This window comes from Ranitomeya imitator, chromosome 4, assembly GCF_032444005.1.
Source record: "Ranitomeya imitator isolate aRanImi1 chromosome 4, aRanImi1.pri, whole genome shotgun sequence".
Taxonomy (NCBI): Eukaryota; Metazoa; Chordata; class Amphibia; order Anura; family Dendrobatidae; genus Ranitomeya; species Ranitomeya imitator.
The window spans coordinates 189,063,249-189,075,655 of record NC_091285.1 but is presented as its reverse complement, the minus strand read 5'-3'; the positions used below and the strand labels follow the sequence as shown (position 1 = coordinate 189,075,655).

The 12,407-nt window shown below is 44.5% G+C and overlaps 1 protein-coding gene across 2 annotated transcripts in view; it reads left to right on the top strand.

The window, feature by feature from the left end:
* The window catches only part of UNC5A (unc-5 netrin receptor A), a 635,513-nt gene that overhangs the window by 436,803 nt on the left and 186,303 nt on the right, over positions 1 to 12,407 (top strand). The window lies entirely within an intron of this gene.

Here is a 12,407-nt window from a genome sequence, read left to right as displayed (position 1 = left end):
CCTCAGAGATAACTCTACTAGTCCATCTATCAGGGACAAACAGTTTCTCCGCTGGACAACGGTCAGGTCTATCAGCCAGAAACTTCTGCAGCACCCGCCGCAAATCAGGGGAGATGGCAGACAAAATTACCCCCTCTTTGAGAATACCCACCGGCTCAGGAACACCCGGAGAGTCAGGCACAAAGCTCATTGACAGGGCATCAGCCTTCACATTCTTAGAGCCCGGAAGGTACGAAACCACAAAATCAAAACGGGAGAAAAACAACGACCATCGAGCCTGTCTAGGATTCAACTGTTTGGCAGACTCGAGATAAGTCAAATTCTTGTGATCCGTCAAAACCACCACGCGATGCTTGGCTCCTTCAAGCCAATGTCGCCACTCCTCGAATGCCCACTTCATGGCCAACAACTCTCGATTGCCAACATCATAATTGCGCTCAGCAGGCGAGAATTTTCTGGAAAAGAAGGCACATGGTTTCATCACCGAGCCATCAGAATTTCTTTGCGATAAAACAGCCCCTGCTCCAATCTCTGAAGTATCAACCTCGACCTGAAACGGGAGCGAAACATCTGGCTGACACAACACAAGGGCAGAAGAAAAACAACGCTTCAACTCCTGAAAAGCCTCTACAGCCGCAGAGGACCAATTGACCACATCAGCACCTTTCTTGGTCAAATCAGTCAACGGTTTAGCAACACTAGAAAAATTAGCAATGAAGCGACGGTAAAAATTAGCAAAACCCAGGAACTTCTGCAGGCTCTTCACAGATGTCGGCTGAGTCCAATCCTAAATGGCCTGAACTTTAACAGGGTCCATCTCAATAGTAGAAGGGGAAAAAATGAAACCCAAAAATGAAACCTTCTGAACTCCAAAGAGACACTTTGACCCCTTCACAAACAAGGAATTCGCACGAAGGACCTGGAACACCATTCTGACCTGCTTTACATGAGACTCCCAATCATCCGAAAAGACCAAAATATCATCCAAATATACAATCATGAATCTATCCAGGTACTCTCGGAAGATGTCATGCATAAAGGACTGAAATGCAGATGGAGCATTAGAAAGCCCGAATGGCATAACCAGGTACTCAAAAAAGCCCTCGGGCGTATTAAATGCTGTTTTCCATTCATCGCCCTGTTTAATACGCACAAGATTATACGCCCCTCGAAGATCTATCTTGGTGAACCAACTAGCCCCCTTAATCCGAGCAAACAAATCAGACAGCAGCGCAAAGGGTACTGAAATTTGACTGTGATCTTATTAAGAAGGCGGTAATCAATACAAGGTCTCAAAGAACCATCCTTCTTGGCCACAAAAAAGAACCCTGCACCCAACGGTGATGACGACGGGCGAATATGACCTTTCTCCAAGGATTCCTTTATATAACTCCGCATAGCGGCGTGCTCTGGCACAGATAAATTGAACAGTCGGCCCTTAGGAAACTTACTACCAGGAATCAAATTAATAGCACAATCGCAATCCCTATGGGGAGGTAGGGCACTGGATTTGGGCTCATCAAATACATCCCGGTAATCCGACAAAAATTCAGGGACTTCAGAAGGAGTGGAAGGCGAAATTGACAACAATGGAACATCACCATGTACCCCTTGACAACCCCAGCTGGACACAGACATAGATTTCCAATCCAAAACTGGATTATGGACCTGTAGCCATGGCAACCCCAAAACGACCACATCATGCAGATTATGCAACACCAAAAAGCGAATATCCTCCTGATGTGCAGGAGCCATGCACATGGTCAATTGAGTCCAGTACTGAGGCTTATTCTTGGCCAAAGGCGTAGCATTAATTCCTCTCAATAGAATAGGATACTGCAAGGGCTCCAAGAAAAAACCACAGCGCCTGGCAAACTCCAAGTCCATCAAATTCAGGGCAGCGCCTGAATCCACAAATGCCATAACAGAATAGAACGACAAAAAGCAAATCAGAGTAATGGACAAAAGAAATTTAGACTGTACCGTACCAATGGTGGCAGACCTAGTGAACCGCTTAGTGCGCTTAGGACAATCGGAGATAGCATGAGTGGAATCACCACAGTAAAAACACAGCCCATTCCGACGTCTGTGTTCTTGCCGTTCAGCTCTGGTCAAAGTCCTATCACATTGCATAGGCTCAGGCCTATGCTCAGAGAATACCGCCAAATGGTGCACAGCTTTGCGCTCCCGCAAGCGCCGATCGATCTGAATGGCCAAGGACATAGACTCATTCAGACCAGCAGGCGTGGGAAATCCCACCATGACATCCTTAAGGGTTTCAGAAAGACCCTTTCTGAAAATTGCCGCCAGGGCACACTCATTCCACTGAGTAAGCACAGACCACTTTCTAAACTTCTGACAATATACCTCCACCTCATCCTGACCCTGACGCAAAGCTAGCAAGATTTTCTCTGCCTGATCCACTGAATTTGGTTCATCAAAAAGCAATCCAAGCGCCAGAAAAAACGCATCTACATCACGCAATGCAGGATCTCCTGGCACAAGGGAAAATGCCCAGTCTTGAGGGTCACCACGCAACAAAGAAATAATGATTTTTACTTGTTGATCGGGGTCACCAGAGGAGCGGGGTTTCAAAGCAAGAAACAGTTTACAATTATTTTTGAAATTCAGGAACCTAGATCTATCCCCAGAAAACAAATCAGGAATAGGAATTCTAGGCTCTAACATCGGATTCTGATCCACAAAATCTTGAATGTTTTGTACCCTTGCAGTGAGATGATCCACACAAGAAGACAGACCTTGAATGTCCATATCTACACCTGTGTCCTGAACCACCCAGAGGTTAAGGGGAAAAGAAAGACAAAACACACTGCAGAGAAAAAAAAATGGTCTCAGAACTTCTCTTATCCCTCTATTGAGATGCATTAATACTTTGGGCCAGCTGTACTGTTATGGACCTAGTGGTTAGGAGCTCCTGAAAAGACCTGATGGTTAAACTAACAAGGACAAGCTCTGGGAAGTGGGAGCTCTGCTGACCGCTACCCCTAATCCTATCACACACACTAGAAATAGCCGTGGAGCGTTCCTGACTCCCCCTAGACGCCTCTTCACAGCCTAAGAGCTAACTAGCCCTAGAGATAGAAAATAAAGCCTACCTTGCCTCAGAGAAATTCCCCAAAGGTAAAGGAAGCCCCCACATATATTGACTGTGAGTAAAGATGAAAGTCACAAACACAGAAATGAAACAGGTTTCAGCAAAGGGAGGCCAGACTTACTAAACAGACTGAGGATAGGAAAGGTATCTTTGCGGTCAGCACAAAAAACTACAAAAAGACCACGCAGAGTGTGCAAAAAGACCTCCGCACCGACTCACGGTGCGGAGGTGCCACTCTGCATCCCAGAGCTTCCAGCTAGCAAGAAAAAAACATGATAGCAAGCTGGACAAGAAAACAATGAACAAATAATAAACTAGCAGGGACTTAGCTTCTGCTGGAGTAGACAGGTCACCAGAAAGATCCAAGACCGAACTCAACCAGTACAAGAACATTGACAGCTGGCATGGAGTAACGATCAGAGTGGAGTTAAATAGAACAGCCAGCCAAAGAATAAACTACGTCACCTGTGGAAGGAACATCAGAAGCAGCAGCTCCACTCACAGCCACCAGAGGAAGTCCATGAACAGAACTCGCCGAAGTACCATTCATGACCACAGGAGGGAGTTCGATAACAGAATTCACAACAGTCTTCGACTCTCTTTTAGTCAACTACCCGTGTTACTATCCTTACATTTTTCTAACAATAATAATCTACAAAACTGATACATGTGCCACCTGAGTGTGGATAAGCATAAATTTCATTTATTTTTTGTTTTATCACTTATATAGCGCAAATAATTCAACATTCGCTTTACAGACATTTACAGACATTACTGGCATTGTCACCATTGGGACTCACACTTTAAATTTACTATCTATATGTTTTTGTAGTGTGGGTTGAAAAAAAATTACTAGGTGTAAACCCTCGTAAAGCTGTATGATAGCCTAACGGAAAGGACTGGTGCTTTGCAGCATTGAAGTTCAGAGTTCTAATCCCACCATGGGAAATACCAAATGGACCTTCTCTAGTTGAGCAGCACAGTAGCCCAGTGGAAAGGACTGGTGCTCTGCAGCATGGGAGTCCAGGGTTCTAATCCCACCATGGAAAGTGCAATTGGACCTGCTCTAGTTTTCCTCACTAACTATGTTACTATTTGCTTGCCTGAGGAGGTGGTGATGGCGAACTCAGTCGAGGGGTTCAAGAGAGGCCTGGATGTCTTCCTGGAGCAGAACAATATTGTATCATACAATTATTAGGTTCTGTAGAAGGACGTAGATCTGGGGATTTATTATGATGGAATATAGGCTGAACTGGATGGACAAATGTCTTTTTTCGGCCTCACTAACTATGTAAACACGGGTACAACATACAAACTCTGTACAGATGCTGTCCTTGGTGGGGTTGGAACACAGGAGTACAGCAATGCAAGGCTGCTAATGTTTTTATATTGACAACTGAACGTTTCTGGGGATGGAAGGCTTTCATTGAGATACAAACTGTGTGCCTCACTGCTGTCTTGGAAAAAAATCACTGTCAAGATTGTCTTCATGCATGTTTTGATAGTGCAGCATGGGCGCGTTCCTTTCCAGGGTAGAAAGCAACAGGAAAAATTTACTTTTTTTATTATGGGTAGAACACACTGAAAACACAGTAGTCAGCATTATTTTGAATCATAACTATACATTTAACAATAACAATCATGTTAAAAGTAGTGCTGCAAGAAGGCACTCGTGGGTGGTGGGATAACACTCAAGCTTTCTTCCTCCATCCCCTTTTGACCACCATGGACAACATAGAGGGAATCATTCTCATCTTCATCTCCTAACTGTTGTGCATCCATCACCTCTTCCTACTCGTCCTTCTCCATTTGTTCCTCCCATGGCAACCGCCTGTGAGATGACAGACCTGAACTTATACAGTGGGGGAAGTAAGAATTTGATCCCTTGCTGATTTTGTAAGTTTGTCCACTGACAAAGACATGAACAGTCTATAATTTTAAGGGTAGGTTAATTTTAACAGTGAGAGATAGAATTTCAAAAATAAAATCCTGAAAATCGCATTGTATAAATAATATAAATTTATTTGCAGGGAGAAATAAGTATTTGATCCCCTACCAACTATTAAGAGTTCTGGCTCCTACAGACCAGTTAGACGCTCATAATCAAGTCATTACCTGCATTAAAGACAGCTGTCTTACTTAGTCAAATTTATTAAAGACTCCTGTCTACAGACTCAAGTAATCAGACATACTCTAATCTCTACAACATGGGCAAGACAAAAGAGCTTTATAAGGATGTCAGGGACAAGATCATAGACCTACAGAAAGCTGGAATGGGCTACAAAACCATAAGTAAGACGCCAGGTGAGAAGAAGACAACTGTTGGAACAATAGTAAGAAAATGGAAAAAATACAAAATGACTGTCAATCGACATTGATCTAGGGCCCCAAGCAAAATCTCACCTCGTGGGGAATCCTTGATCATGACGAAGATGAGAGATCAGCCTAAAACTACACGGGGGGAACTTGTTAATGATCTCAAGGCAGCTGGGACCACAGTCTCCAAGAAAAGCATTTGCAACACATTATGCCGTAAAGGTTTAAAATCCTGCAGTGCCCAATGGTCCCCCTGCTCAAGAAGGCACATGTTCAGGTCCGTCTGAAGTTTGCCAATAAACACCTGAATGATTCTGTGAGTGATTGGGAAAAGGTGCTGTGGTCAGAGGAGACAAAAATTGTGGTCTTTGGCATTAACTCAACTTGGTGTCCTTGGAGGAAGAGAAATGCTGTCTATGACCCAAAGAACATCATCCCCACTGTCAAGCATGGAGGTGGAAACATTATATTTTGTGGGTGTTTCTCTGCTAAGGGTACAGGACTACTTCACCACATCAATGAGAGAATGGATGGAGCCATGTACCGTAAAATCCTGAGTAGCAACCTTCTTCCCTCCGCAGGACATTAAAAATGGGACATGGCTTGGTCTTCCAGCAAGAAAATGACCCAAAACATACAGCCAAGGCAACAAAACAACAAAAGAGTGGCTCAAAAAGAAGGACATTAAGGTCATGGAGTGGCTAGTCAGTCTCCAGACCTTAATCCCATACAAACTTATGGAGGGAGTTGAAGCTCTGAGTCGCCAGGGGACAGCCTCAAATCTTAATTATTTAGAGATGATCTACAAAGAGGGGTGGACCAAAATTCCTCCTGACATGTGCGCAAACCTCATCATCATCTGCAAAAACGTCTGACTGCTGTGCTGGACAGCAATGGTTTTGCCACCAAGTGGTAAGTCTTGTTTCCCAGAGGCATCAAATACTTATTTCTCACTGCAAAATGCAAATAACCTCATATTATTTATACAATGTGATTTTCTGGATTTTATTTTTTATTTTCTATCTCTCGATGTTAAAATTAACCTACCCTTAAAATTATAGACTGTTCATGTCTTTGTCAGTGGGCAATGGGATCAAATACTTATTTCTCCCTCTATTCATATTGTTAACCCTAAAGGAATCCTCTTCTGCTTCCTTCTCTCCCTCGAGACCACCACCACCATAACCTCCTAACCTAGACTATTTAAAGTGTTCTCTAGCATGTACTGTAGATGACAGTAATAGGGATGCTGATGATGGCATCGAAACCGCTAACCATCATAGTAGCCATTAAGAAAACATGCAGAAGGGTGCAGAGGTCCTTCATCTGTGTAGACTACGCAAGTGTGAATTGCACAATGTCTGTACTGCGTTATGCCAGGCTATGAAAAATGTCATACTGCACCAGGTCTCGGCACTGCTGCAATATGTGCAGAGTTTAATTCCACGGTGTGGTCATATCGCATATCAACCGGCTAACTGGTAGTCTGAAAGATATCTATACCAACTGAAGTGGAATGGTGGAAGTCAGCACACAACTACAGTGGTTTCTGCAGCAGCGCATCCAGGCAGATACAGTGAAGAAGGAATTACTGTACCATCTGGTTGTAGATGCAAGGCACGTGTGTACAGTTGTTCCAACATAGGGCCGTCACCAGCTCTGCACTGATATCGCACACGGCCTTCCCTGGCTTCAGGTTGAGTGTAGACAGCCATTGCTCAAACTCGGCATGGATAGTTGTCCACAACTGTTGATCTGCATGTCTGCGATCTCCAAGGCATATTAATGCAAGCACTGCCTGATTATGGTGAGCCCTGGCTGCGCAGTACAGAGGTGGGTGGAGATTCTCTCTGCATTGTTGGAACGTGTGTTTAATTAAGGCAGAGGTTGAGAGCGCAGTTTGTTGGTACTGAGGGATTGCGATGGCCATCAGCTTTTGGAAACCATCTGTATCCACAAGGCAGAAAGGCTGCATTTCCATGGCCGAACAGATTGGAGGGCCATGCAATAATCACAGAGATCACAGGTCATGAGTCTTACAGAAACTAGCGCTGTGATCTTTGTAGCGAATAGGGCCAGCTGGCCCCTATAGCCCAGACAATGACATGATTGGGTAATGAATCATCCGTGGAGGCCACAGGCTGTTCCCAGTAATTAGTTCTCAGAAAAGGAATAGTGAGCATATGGCTTATCCACGTCCTGATTAGAACACATGGAATATATGTATGTACCGCCGTACGATCACTGCTAGCTCCACGAGAACCCTACACTCCTCGCTGTCAACAGCAATCCTGTCTTTAACCAAGAAAATAAATACAGGCTGATTGGATGCCATTCTTCTTTTCTGGTTCACACCATCAGGGTGTTCCACCGCCTCTCCCTCAGAGTAGCAGTCATACACCACTCCCAGGCTCACCCAACCACTTCCTTGACCACTTTTATGCCTTGCTGCTAAACTTCATGTCCTCAGAATTGACAACCCTTTTCCTGGGAGACTTCAACATCCCCACCTCCCCAACTGCATCCAAGCTTCTATCTCTAGCCAATTCTTGTGGCCTCTCACAACTTTCAAATTCTGAGACACACAAAGACGGTAACACCCCTGATCTGGACTTTCTCTGGCTCAGTTCAATCTCCTACCTAAATAACTCACCTCTTACCCTTTATCCCCCATGGAATTAGGAGTATAACCACAACTTAGACATTTTTAGGTGCTCGCTCAAAACACATCTGTTTGGGTGGCCTATCACATTCCCTAATCAAAGTCCTATATATATATATATATATATATATATATATATATCTACTATATAATTGTCTAAGGGTCACTTCCATCTGTCTGTCCTTCTGTCTGTCACGGTTATTCATTCGCTGATTGGTCTCGCCAGCTGCCTGTCATGGCTGCCGCAACCAATCAGTCCGGAAGAAAATGGCCGCTCCTTACTCCCCGCAGTCAGTGCCTGTCATCCGCATACTCCCCTCCGGTCACCGCTAAGCGCTAACACAGGTCAAAATTTAAAACAAACAGGGCTTTCATACCTCAAATAATGCAAAGAAAACAAGTTCATAATCATTTAGAAACAACAATATTAATGTTTTAACTCAGGAAGAGTTCAGAAATCAATATTTTGTGGAATAACCATGATTTTTTTTATCACAGCTTTCATGAATATTGGCATGCTTTCCACCAGTCTTTCACTCTGCTTCTGGGGCAAAACTTTAAGCAGTTCTTCTTTGTTTGATGGCTTGTGACTATCCATCATCCTCTTGATTACATTCCAGAGATTTTCAATGGGGTTCAAGTCTGGAGACTGGGCTGCCCAGGACAGGGTTTTGATGTAGTGGTCTCTTAATTTTTGCCTGAGCTGTATCAATAAAGGTTATTATTATTAGTAGATTGAAGATAGTGAAGCTCAAGCTTTGCCATGTGTAGGAGGAAAAAATCTTTTACGTGAGCACAACTGCACAAACGAGGGTTTGCTGCTGTGCTGACACAGGGTGGAGCAGGGTGAACATGACAAGCTGTTGGACTGTGAGAGAGGTACAGGCTGAGATGTTACGGTGGATTGGGTGTGCTTGGTATGTAAGATCTGTGAAAAACAGCACGCATGTCCAATTCCGTATCAGCTGACAGGCTCTCAGTCAATCCACCTCTGGGGAGTAAACAAGTGGAGGTTCTTTGGCCAGAGACCTGTGTGACAACACTTGCCACGGTGAGGAAGGAGGAAGAATCAGAAGTTGCAGTTGATGGGTTGGACGGTGGTTAATGAGGCCCACTACGCTGCATTTTAGCACAGTGACATTCCCAGATTAAGGCATATTGATCTTGCATGTGCCAGTTCATTTCTTTAGTACTGGAATTGTTTTATTTTTTTTTACTATACTAGGTTGTTTTTAAAAAAGTTGACAGATAACGTGATTTTTTAGACTTTTGTCTGTAATAACGACCCAAGATAGGCAAATGCAATGCTGCTGTCCATTGGCAGATTTAGGGCTCAGGATGCATTGGTGGTCATGGTTGCATAACTCTGTGTCTATGTAACCTCCTCATCTTCCTCCTCCTTCTCCTTCTCTGCTGAGCTACTCAGCTGCATGCCTCTGGGTTTACACCAAGTGTCATCTACTACCTCATTGTCATCCTCTCTGTTCTCCCACTACTTGCCCTGAGAAGTCACACTCCTCCTCTTCTTGCCTCGACAACACAGTACCGTCTGCGGGAACCTCAAGTATCTGAGTCTCGTCACGATTGCATCACATTCACCCCACAGGGTTAATGTCTGTTGATAAGGGTTTAGATTATGCTCTGACCCAACTTAATTTGGCCATGTATCAAACTGAGAAAACATTTGGCCATCGGTGCAGATGATTTCCTCCTCTTGACTCTTGTAAATCTTTAGCGTACACTTCCGCTGCCCATGGCATACAATGTGTGAAGAGATTTGCAGACTCAGCTATCTGTGGTTCTCAACAGTCAGTTGGGCTGTTAGAGAGTTGTGATGTGGGGGAAAACCAGGATTATTGGGGTGCCACCACTGAGAACTGTACCGTGTGTGAAGGAAGGTGAAGGAAGAGGAGCAGAGGCCACTTGATGCAGTGCTTGCCATCTACTGGAGCACATGTTCTTTCTGACCCTCATCTACAAAGTGTACTGCTGTATGACTGCCAAAGAAAGGGAGTGGAGTAGCCATTCCAGCAACAAAAGTTGCAAAAATGCTGCACAATTGCTCACTGCAGCAAAACAAATCAACTTCTGATCTCTCATATCATACCTGTCTCACAACCCTAAACAGCTATTCAATACTTTCAATTCTCTCCTGCATCCACCAGTTCCCTCTCCATCTCCTCTCATCTCAGCTGAAGACTTTGCCTCACCACCTGTGAACTTGACACAATAACGTTCCACCTCATTCCAAACTTTACCACAGTCTTCATCACAAGCCTAACCCACCTCATCAACTTGTCACTAACATCTGGTGTCTTTCCTCCTGATTAAACCATACCTCGATCACACCATCATCAAAAAGCCCACCCTTTCCCTGTGTCTAACTATTGCCCCATGTCATTTCTCCCCTATGCCTCCAAACTACTGGAACAACATGTTAAACTGTCCTCCCACCTTTCCTCTTGCTCCAGCTTTGACCTCTGGCTTGAGACGGTACCATTCTACTGAAACTGCCCTGACTAGAGTCACCAATGACCTACTAACTGCCAAATGAAAGTGACGGGAGTTTGTCCTCCTCCTTCTCCTGGATCTGGCATCTGTATTTGACATAGTGGACTATTCCCTTTTACTACAGACTTTCTGATCTGTTGACATTACAGACTTTGCTCTTTGTTGGATCTCCTTGTACTTAACAGAAAGTGTCTCCCACTCACACATCACCTCCTCATCTTCCTCCCTATGTGTCGGTTCCCACCAAGGTTCAGTTGTAGGACCAGGCACCATGCTTACAGTAAGTGCTCACACACTCCCTCTTAAAGGGATCACCCGCATCAACCTTAAGTATTCCCAGCCTATAGCTGGACAACACCTTCTATTTAAGGCTTTGCCTCCAATATGGAGGTGCCTGGGCTACCTTGTTAGTTTGCCTTGCCTGCTTGCTAGTTTTCAGGTTCCCCAGGTCCGCCCATCTGCTTGTCTACCCTGTACTCATCTGCTCTTACCTGTCTGTGTGTGCCCTTCTGCTCATACCTGTCTGTGCTCTTCTGTTCCTCAGCCAGTCCCATCTGAAGCCTTGGTTCCAGAGTCTCTACAGTGCCTACCTGCATTTTTCATCCCTCCTTCGGGCGGTAGCAGCTTCCCCGCTTTACGGGGTCAGCTGCCACCTTCTGTAGGTCAGTCATGGAGTAGCACCTGGCACCACCCCTTTGTCCCTCCTTGGGTCACAGTTTTCACCTGCTGCCACTTATCTGAGTTGGGATTTGGTAGGCTACCTAGTTATGCCCCTCCAGGCTTTCAGAGGGATTCGGCACAATGGTTCCACCACCTTTCCCGTTACAGTCTCCATCTGCTGGACTGTAGTGGAAGAGGTGTTAGTCTTTGCTATACTAGAACTACACTATTGCAATTGATGACACTTTGCTATTGTCTGCCATTAATTTTTGTAAATGTGCAGACTCCTGGTTGGGTCTCCTTTATGCATGTTGCCTGAAGCAGTAGGCCTCCGAGACCATGAGGCCTCCATTTCCTTGGAGTCAACTACCCGTGTTACTATCCTTAGATTTTTCTGACAATAGTAGTCTATGAATTTTATTTGACATTTGTGCCACCTGAGTGTGGCTGAGCATGAAAGCCGGTTTAGCTGTTGCATGTGGTATCAGGGATCCCAGCACAGGAGGCCTGCACCGATTCCTCACCCACCTTGCCTTACTGTGACATTCAATTGAAAGCTGTGAATGCTGGCCCAGACCCCGATACCTCATGCCTGGCTGATTGCTGCAGTGCCATGCTACAATTTGTACTGTGGGTTAATTGAGGCCACTTTACGGGTGTCTGTCCCTCATTTGATGTGTTTTGGCAGCTTTTGGGGCCATGATAAGGTGTTGTGCATGCGTTTGTTTTGCCTCCTATCGCCTTGAATGACATTTAGTTATGTTCGGCGAATATTTGACTAATAAATCGGCAATTATTGCAAATTCAGAGAACGTAATACAAACCGAATATTGAAATATTCGCTCATCTCCAGTCATATCTAACAAGTTTTAAAAGTGTCATGATTGAAGTACAATATGTCACAAGAAAACGTTCTCAGAATGGGTGAGATCCGTTAAAGCATTCCAAACTTATTACCACATAAAGTGACCTCGGTCAGGTTTCAAAAATTTGGCCTGGTCATTATGGTCAAAATTGTCTTGGTCACTAAGGTGTTAAAAAAAGATATAGTTCCTAGAAGAAAAAGAAGAGAAAAGAAATTCAAAAATGGAAAATTACCACCACATGCATAATATCCACAAAAGTGGCTGGTCATTTAGGACC